The sequence below is a fragment of the Gorilla gorilla genome, chromosome Y (assembly GCF_029281585.2).
Source record: "Gorilla gorilla gorilla isolate KB3781 chromosome Y, NHGRI_mGorGor1-v2.1_pri, whole genome shotgun sequence".
NCBI classification, from domain to species: domain Eukaryota; kingdom Metazoa; phylum Chordata; class Mammalia; order Primates; family Hominidae; genus Gorilla; species Gorilla gorilla.
In genome coordinates, this window is record NC_073248.2 from 25,648,627 (window position 1) to 25,656,474 (window position 7,848).

Genomic DNA, 7,848 nt, shown 5'->3' on the forward strand with positions numbered 1-7,848 from the left:
ACACGAGGCCAGCTCTGCCTGTACCATTTTTCTCTGCTTAGGCATGCTGACAGCTCTGACAGATGGGCTGCTGAGCCTGTGACAAGAATGCAAGTGCACTAGTCTCCTGGCACTAGGCCAGCGCTCTGAGCTCTGGCAAGCATCACAATGAATGACAGCATTGCCTAGCAACAAGTCCCTGAGGCTTGGTGAAGAAGGCGATCTGTGTGTATGTGTGTTGGCAGTGAACTTTCACCTGTCTTCTCTGAGGGATTCATAGGATAGTCCCATTATCCTTGGAGAGAGCGTATGTGAGACATCATGAAGAAAGGTCAAACAGAGTCCGGGAATAATCCACAAAATCCCTAAGGATTCAAAAAATCTGCAGGATGCCTCAGGCCTGCCTAGATGTTCAAGGGGTGAATCTTTTGGAAATTTGCCCCACTGTGATTTCTTGGTATAGCCCTCCTGTGTTACTTGGGGTTGTTCTCTCCCAGTTTGGGATTTCTGCAGAACCACCCAGCCTCAGAACCTGCAGGCCTGTAGTTTCTGTGGGAGTGTTGTAAGTTTGGATGTCTGCATGTGTGTGTGGCTTTGTGGTGTGTGTGTGTGTGTGTGTGTGTGTGTTAAATGGAGTCTAACTAAATGAATTAGGCTAATGCACTGCAGTGCTTTTTTTTGTCTCTCAGCTTTTTGGTAGCCTATTTGGGTGGTTCTGCTTGGGCTGTGGGGCTCTGTGTTCTTTATTTTTCTGTGGATCAAGAATCCTCAGTGATATGGGAGGCTGGCTGTGACCCACTACGGTCCAAATATCCTGAACCTGCAAAAAAAGCCACTCTTCTCGAAAGAAGAGGAGCACACCTCACCCAAGAAGAAACATCTCCCAGTGTTTCACTGTCCTGTGGCCAGCCCAGGGAGAGACACTAGCAGTCCTGAAGGCAGGGCCCCTTGAATTTACCTTGAATTTGGTTTGCAGTAGAGCAGGTGCTTCGTGTCATGAGGGGGCACTCCGCCATCATCTTGGGATTTTATTCTGGGACAAACAGTGTGAGCAGCAGTGAGGTCAGATGGGGTGAGGATGTAATCTGGTGAGGTTTGGATGCAGACCTGCACCTTCACCTGCAAAAATAGTAAAGAACTGATGGCACAGAACGTGCTTCCAACAGCATCCCCACATTTGCTTAATTGCACAAGCCATCCATGTCATGGCCTGGGAGTACTTCTGTGTGTAGGGAACATTTGGAGTGCATACTCGGCCATCCTGGCAAACTCCCAATTTCAGGGCTGTCATAGCCAGAACTAAATGGGTGTGGGATGGATTGATGTTTGGTGGGATGTGACATTCACACTTGTCTCCTCTTCTCCTCACTTCCATTTCCCCTATTGGCCTAGGTTTTCCTGGGTCTGTCTAAATGTCTACCACAATAGAGGCTTCCCAGTTCATGGAGGATGACCCTCATTTGAATCCATTGTGTGAGTGTTTCCTTCTAAACACTGTCGTGTTTTAATGACTGGCCAGCTTTGATACCTTTAAAACTGTAAATGTCAGTTACAGCCACCAAAAAGGAAACTCCTATTCTCCCACTTATTTTTCAGAGGGCTGCAAGATTCCTGTATGATGAGAAGCAGGCAGCTATGTCTGGTTTTGCCTGGTAATCTAGCCTCTGTTTAAATTCGTCTTCAAGTCCTTTCTCGTTGCGGAGGGGCTCTTTCATTGGGTTGTTGCTGCATTGCGCTGCCTCTCACCCCAGATCTTTTGGCTGCCAGGGATTTCAGGGAGCAAAAGGGACTTGGGGTAGGCTGGCTGCACTCCAGGTTGTGGGCCATTGTCTCATTGTGGGGGCTGAGGTTGTTTGCACTTTGCAGGAGGCTTTGGATCTTCTGACAGGCATCATTGAACAATGTGTGGACTCCAGCACAAGGCTTCTCGTTCTCTCAGGTGAGCTTTGATTTTTCTTTGCTCTCATGGGGAATATACAGTGACACACAGCGACACTACTGGACATCTTTTTCAGGCTTGTCATCACCACAGATGGCCTCTGATATACTGTCTCAACCTCATCTGCACCTATGTGAGGCCAGTCTGAGGAATGAGAACACGGCTTCACCTTGGGCTTGCCTTTGTCATGGTTCATGCCTTTCCCAGAGAGTGCCTGTGAGGCTTAGGATGAAGGGAGGCAGTGAGGACAAGAGCCCAGCCATCTATAGCTGACATCTGCCTCTGGGGTCTCAGGTATGATTCTGTCACTCAAAGAACCCTCAACAACAGGACAGAATATATTCCAATCCCCATGGACCCAATTCTTGCACACAGCCTCTTTCAAGAATGGAGTCAGAAGTGCAGTTTCCAGTGACCACATCACAGTATTGAAATGCCTTCTCCTCCAGCAGGACCCAATCATGGGGATGACACGAAGGGTCCCTGAGTTTGAGACTTTTAGCGTCTTGCAGTGGGTTTTGGCAGGCAGCCCTTTTTACAATACCAGGCTGGTTCTGCCTGTACCATTTTCCTCTACTTAGACAGGCTTACAGCTCTGAGAGCCTGGCACCTGAGCCTGCCTCACGAATATGCATGCACCAGTCTTAGGGCACCAGGCCTGATTATGAGCTCTGGCTAGCATCAAAACAAATGTCACTGCTGCCTAGGGATGAGCATCTGAAGCTTGGCAGGGAAGGAGACCTCTGTGGAGGTGCGTCAGTGGTGGACTCTCGCCTGTCTTCTCTGTGGGATACATAGGATATTCCCATAATCCTAGGAGAGGACAGGCATTAAGCAGCCTGAAGAAACATCAAGCACAGTCTCAGGAATAAACTGTGAAATCCCTAAGGATCCAAAATGATCTGCAGGATTCCTCAGGCCTGCCTAGTCTTTGTAGGGGTGAGTGTTTTTGAAACTTGCTCCACTGTGATTTCTAGGTACAACACACCTGTGCTCCCTGGGGTTGTTCTCTCCCTGGTATGGCTTCCTGCAGACCTCACAGCCTCAGCAGCTGCCAGGTTGTGAATTTCTCTGGAATTATTTTGAGTGTTGGATGTCTGCGTGTGTGTGTGTGGCATTATGTGTTTGTGAGTGCTTGTGTGTGTGGGTGTGTTTGCCTCTAAGTGGAGCCTGCTTGAAGGAATGTGGCTAATGCACTTCAGCACTTCTCTCTTTTTTGTGTGTGTGTGTGTCTCCAAACCTTTTGGTTGCCTCTCTGTGTGGCTCTGCTTGGGCTGCAGGGCTCCATGTTCTTTATTTTTCCGTAGATCTGAATCTGCAGTGAACTGGGAGGCAGGCTGAGGCCCACCAGCTTTCAAATCACCTCCCCCTGCAAAATAAAACCACTCTTCTACAAAGAAGAGAAGCCCCCACCACACAAAAAAACAGACATCTCCCAGAGTTTCACTGTCCTGTGGCAAACCCAGTGAGAAACACTTACAGTCCTGTCCACAGTGCCCCTTGAATTTACCTCAAATTTGGTTCCCAGGAGATCAAGTGTTTCACATCGTGAGGGGACACTTCTCCATCATCTTGGGATTTCATTCTGGCACATACAGTGTGAGACACAATAAGTTCAGAAACAGGTGAAGATACAGACTGGTGAAGGGTGGATGGGGTCCTGCAACTTCACCTGCAAAAAAAATTGAAGGCCCGTATCACAGAAGGTGCTTCCAGCTCCATCCCTGCATTCCATTAATTGCAAAAGCAGTCCACACCATGGCCCGGTGTTCAGGTGAGAATATTCCAACGTGCAAGGAACATTTGGAGTGCAAATTGAGGCCATCCTGTTATACTCCTGATTTGAGGGCTTTCACATCCAGAGCAAAATGGGAATGGAATGGATTGATGCTGAGTGGGATGTGGCCTCCACACTAGCCTCTTCTTTCCCTGACTTCTACGTTTCTGGTAGGCCTAGGGTTTCCTGGTTATGGCTAAAGACTGCCACAGTAAACCTTTTCCAGTTCATGGAGAACGATCCTCACAGGAATCCACTGCATGAGAGTTTCCTTCTAAAAACTGTCAGGTTTAATGACTGGGCAGATTTGATATTTTTAAAACCATAAATTTCCATCACATCCACCAGCAAGGAAACTTTTGTTCTCCCACTTCTAACAGAGGGCTGCATGATTTCTGCAGGATGAAAAGCAGGCAGCCATGTCTGGCTTTTGTCTCACAATCTGGCACCTTTTTCACTTCATCTGCATGGCCTCTTCATTGTGGAGGGGCTCCTTCACTGGGCTGTTGCTGCTTGGAACTGCCTTTCCCCAGAGATCATTAAAGTGCCAGAAATTTTAGAGAGCAAAGGGGACATTGGGTTGGTCAGCTGTACTCCATGTTGTGGGTTGTTGTCTCTTTGTGGGGACTGAGGTTGTTTGCCCTTTGCAGGAGGCTTTTGGGTCCTCTGACAGGAGTCTTTGAACATTGCTTGGATTCCACCATAAGGTAGCTCTGTCTCTCAGTTGAGCCTTGATTTTTCTTTGCTTTCAAGGGGAATACACAGTGCCCCTTAACAGCACTACTGGACACAATTTCAGACTTGGCACCACCACAGACGTTTCCAAGATACTCTCTCAACCTCATCTGCGCCTACAAGAAGCCAGTCCGAGGTGCGAGAACACTGCACCACCTTGGACTTGCCTTTGTCATGGTTTCTGCCTTTCCCAGAAAGCTCCAGAATGAAGGGTGGCAGTGAGGTCAAGAGTCTGACCATCTTTCACCGGCACCCACCTCTGGGGTCTCAGGCACATTTCTATCACCCAGAGAACCCTCAAAAACACAGCAGATTATATTCCAGTCCCTATGGGACCCGATTCTTGCACACAGCCCCTTTGGAGAATAAAGTCAGAAGAGGAGTTTCCAGCGACCACCTCACAGTCTCAAAATGCTTCCTCCTCCAGTGGGCCCCAACCACAGATATGGCCCAAGGGGCCCTGAGGTCGAGAATTTTAGTGCCCCGCAGTGGGTGTTTGCAGGCATCCTTTCCTTCAACACCAGGTCGGCTCTGCCTGTACATTTTCCTGTGCTTAGGCAGCCTGACAGTTCTGCTAGCCTGGAGGCCTTCCCTGCCTCACGAATGCGCATGCGCTAGACTCAAGGACTCAAGCCTGATTATGAGCCCTTGCTTGTGTCACAACGAATGTCATAGTTGCCTAACTACAAGTCCCTGCGGCTTTGCGGCGTAGGAGACCTCTTGGAGGTGCCTTGGCAGTGGGCTTTTGCGTCTTGTCTGTTGGATTCACCAGATACTCCCATGATCCTAGGGCAGACGTGAGCCAGCCTGAAGAAACCTCAAGCACGACCCCAGGAATAAATTGCAAAATCCTAAGAATCCAAAAGGATCTCAAGGATTCCTCAGGCCTGCCTAGACGTAGGTGTGAGTCATTTTTAAACTTGCCCCACTGTGATTTCTAGATAGAGCCCGCCTGTGTTCCGCGAGTTTGCTCTCTCCCAGATGGGGCTTCCTGCAGAACCACGCATCCTCAGGAGCTGCTAGACTGTGTGTTTCTCTGGGAGACTTGCAAGTTTTAGATGCTTGCCTGTGTGTGTGTGTGTGTATGTGTGTGTGTGTATGTGCCAGTAAGTGGCGTCTGTTTAAAGGAATAAGGCTAACACACTTAAGCACCTTTTTTTTTTTTTTTTTTTTTTTTTTTAGTCTCCCAACCTAGTGTTGTCCTGTCTCTGTGGCTCTGCTTAGGCTGCGGGGCTTTGTTTTCTTTATTTTTCTGTGGATCATGAATCCGCAGCAAATTGGGAGGCGTGCCATGACCCGCTGGCGCCCAAATCACCTCTGCCAGCAGAACAACAACAACAATAATAAAAAAAAAAAAAAGCCTCTTTTCTAGAAAGAAGAGGAGCACACCACACCATAAAACAGGTCTCCCAGTGTTCCATTGTCCTGCAGCCAACCCAGGGAGAGACACTAGCAGTCTTTTCCACAGCGAAACACACAAAGACACACACACATGCAGACATCCAAAACTCAACACTCCCACAGAAAAACACAGCCCGGCATCTCCTGAGGCTGCGTGGTTCTGCAGGAAGCTTCACCTGGGAGACAGCAACCCTGGGGAACTCATGCAGGCTGTATCTAGAAAACACAGTGGGATAATTTTCAAAAAGACTCACCCCTGCAAAGTCTAGGTAGGCCTGAGGCATCCTGCAGATCCTTTTGGACACTTAAGAGATTTCGTAGTGAATTCCTGCGGCTCTGCTTGAGGTTTCCTTAGGCTGGCTCACATCAGCATTCTCCTAGCATCATGAGATTATGCTGAGGATCCCACAAACAGTACAAGTGAAAGTCTGTGGCCGACCCACCTCCACAGATGTTTCCTTCTCCGCTAAGCCACAGGGACTTGTCTCTAGGCAACGGTGGCATTCACTGAGACACCAGCCAGAGCTCACAGTTCAGGTCTGGTGCCCTGAGACTAGCGCATGCGCATTCACGAGGCAAGGTTGGGCGCCCGGCTGTCAGAGCTGTCAGCCTGCCTAACCAGAGGAAAATGGTACAGGCAGAGCCGGCCTGGTATGGGAAAAAAGGCTGACTGCAGTAACCCACTGTGGGACACTAAAAGCGTCGACCTCAGAGCTCCGTCGGGTCGTCTCGGTGGTCTGGTCTCGCTGAAGGAGGACACATTTTGAGACTGTGAGGAGGACGCTGGAAACTGCTTTTCTCACTCCATGGCTGAAAGAGGCTGTGTGTAAGAATCAGGTCCCATGGGAACTGGAATATAGTCTGGTGAGTTTCTGGGGGTCTTCGGGTGATGGAATCATACCTAAGACCCTAGAGGAGGGTGTCTGTGAAAGATGGCCGGGCTCTTGATGTCACTGCCTCCCTTCATCCTGGCCTCACAGGGGCTCTTGGAAGGGCAATGTGGACTCCCCAATGAAAGCAAAGAAAAATCAAAGCTCGCCTGAGAGAACGAGCTGACTAGTGCCAGAGGCACAGCAATGTTAAAAGATTTCTGTCAGAAGACCCAAAAGCCCCTGGCAAAGTGCAAACAAACTCGGCCCCTAAAATGAGACCACCACCCAAAACCTGGAGGGTAGCCAGCCTACCTAAAGTCTGTTTTGCTCCCTGAAATTACTGGCAACCAAAAGATGTGTGGTGATAGGCAGTCCCACTCAGCAAGAGTACAATGAAAGATCCACTCAGCAATGAGAAGACCCTGCAGATGAAACAAAACAGAGGCTACATGACCAGGCAAAAGCCAAACACGGCTGCCTACTTCTCACCCTACAGGAATCATGCAGCCTTCTGAAAGAAGTGAAAGAACAAGAGTTTCCTTGTTGGCAGCTGTAAAGGCAATTTACAGGTTTAAATTATCAATGCTGCCCAGTAATTAAAACCTGACAGGGTTTAGAAGAAAACACTCACACAATGGATTCCCATGAGGGTGGTTCTTGAGAACTGAGAAAGGTTTAGTGTGGAAGTCATTGGGTGGAGACCCAGGAAACCCTAGGCTGATGAGGAACATGGAAGTCAAGAAAAGAAGAGGCCAGTTTGGAGGCCACAGCCCTCCCAGCAGTAACACATTCCATTTCCATTTGGCTATGGGTATGAAAAACATAAATCCAGACTTTGCCAGGATGGGCCCAATTTGCACTCCAAATATTCCCTGCATGTTGGATTACTTCCACCTGAACACCGGGTCATGGTTGGACTGCTTGTCCAATTAACAGAATAGGGGGATGGGATTGGAAGCACCTTCTGTGTCACCTGTCTTCATATATTTTTTGCAGTTGAAGTTGCAGGACCCCATCCACTCCTCACCAGATTGTATCCTCATCCCTATCTGACCTTATTGCTGCTCACACTCTATGTCCCAGGATGAAATCCCAAGATGATGGAGGAGTGCCCCTTCAACCTGAAGCACCTGCTCAGCTAGGAA

At 48.9% G+C, this 7,848-nt stretch overlaps 1 long non-coding RNA gene across 1 annotated transcript; it reads right to left on the reverse strand.

The window, feature by feature from the left end:
- Positions 1-946: 946 nt before the first annotated feature.
- On the reverse strand, positions 947-6,326 carry LOC129530401 (uncharacterized). Its single transcript, XR_008675800.2, has 3 exons — positions 6,086-6,326; positions 3,429-3,590; positions 947-1,098 (listed from the first exon to the last, which is right to left on the reverse strand). It is a non-coding gene; the product is annotated as an uncharacterized lncRNA (long non-coding RNA).
- Positions 6,327-7,848: the final 1,522 nt, after the last annotated feature.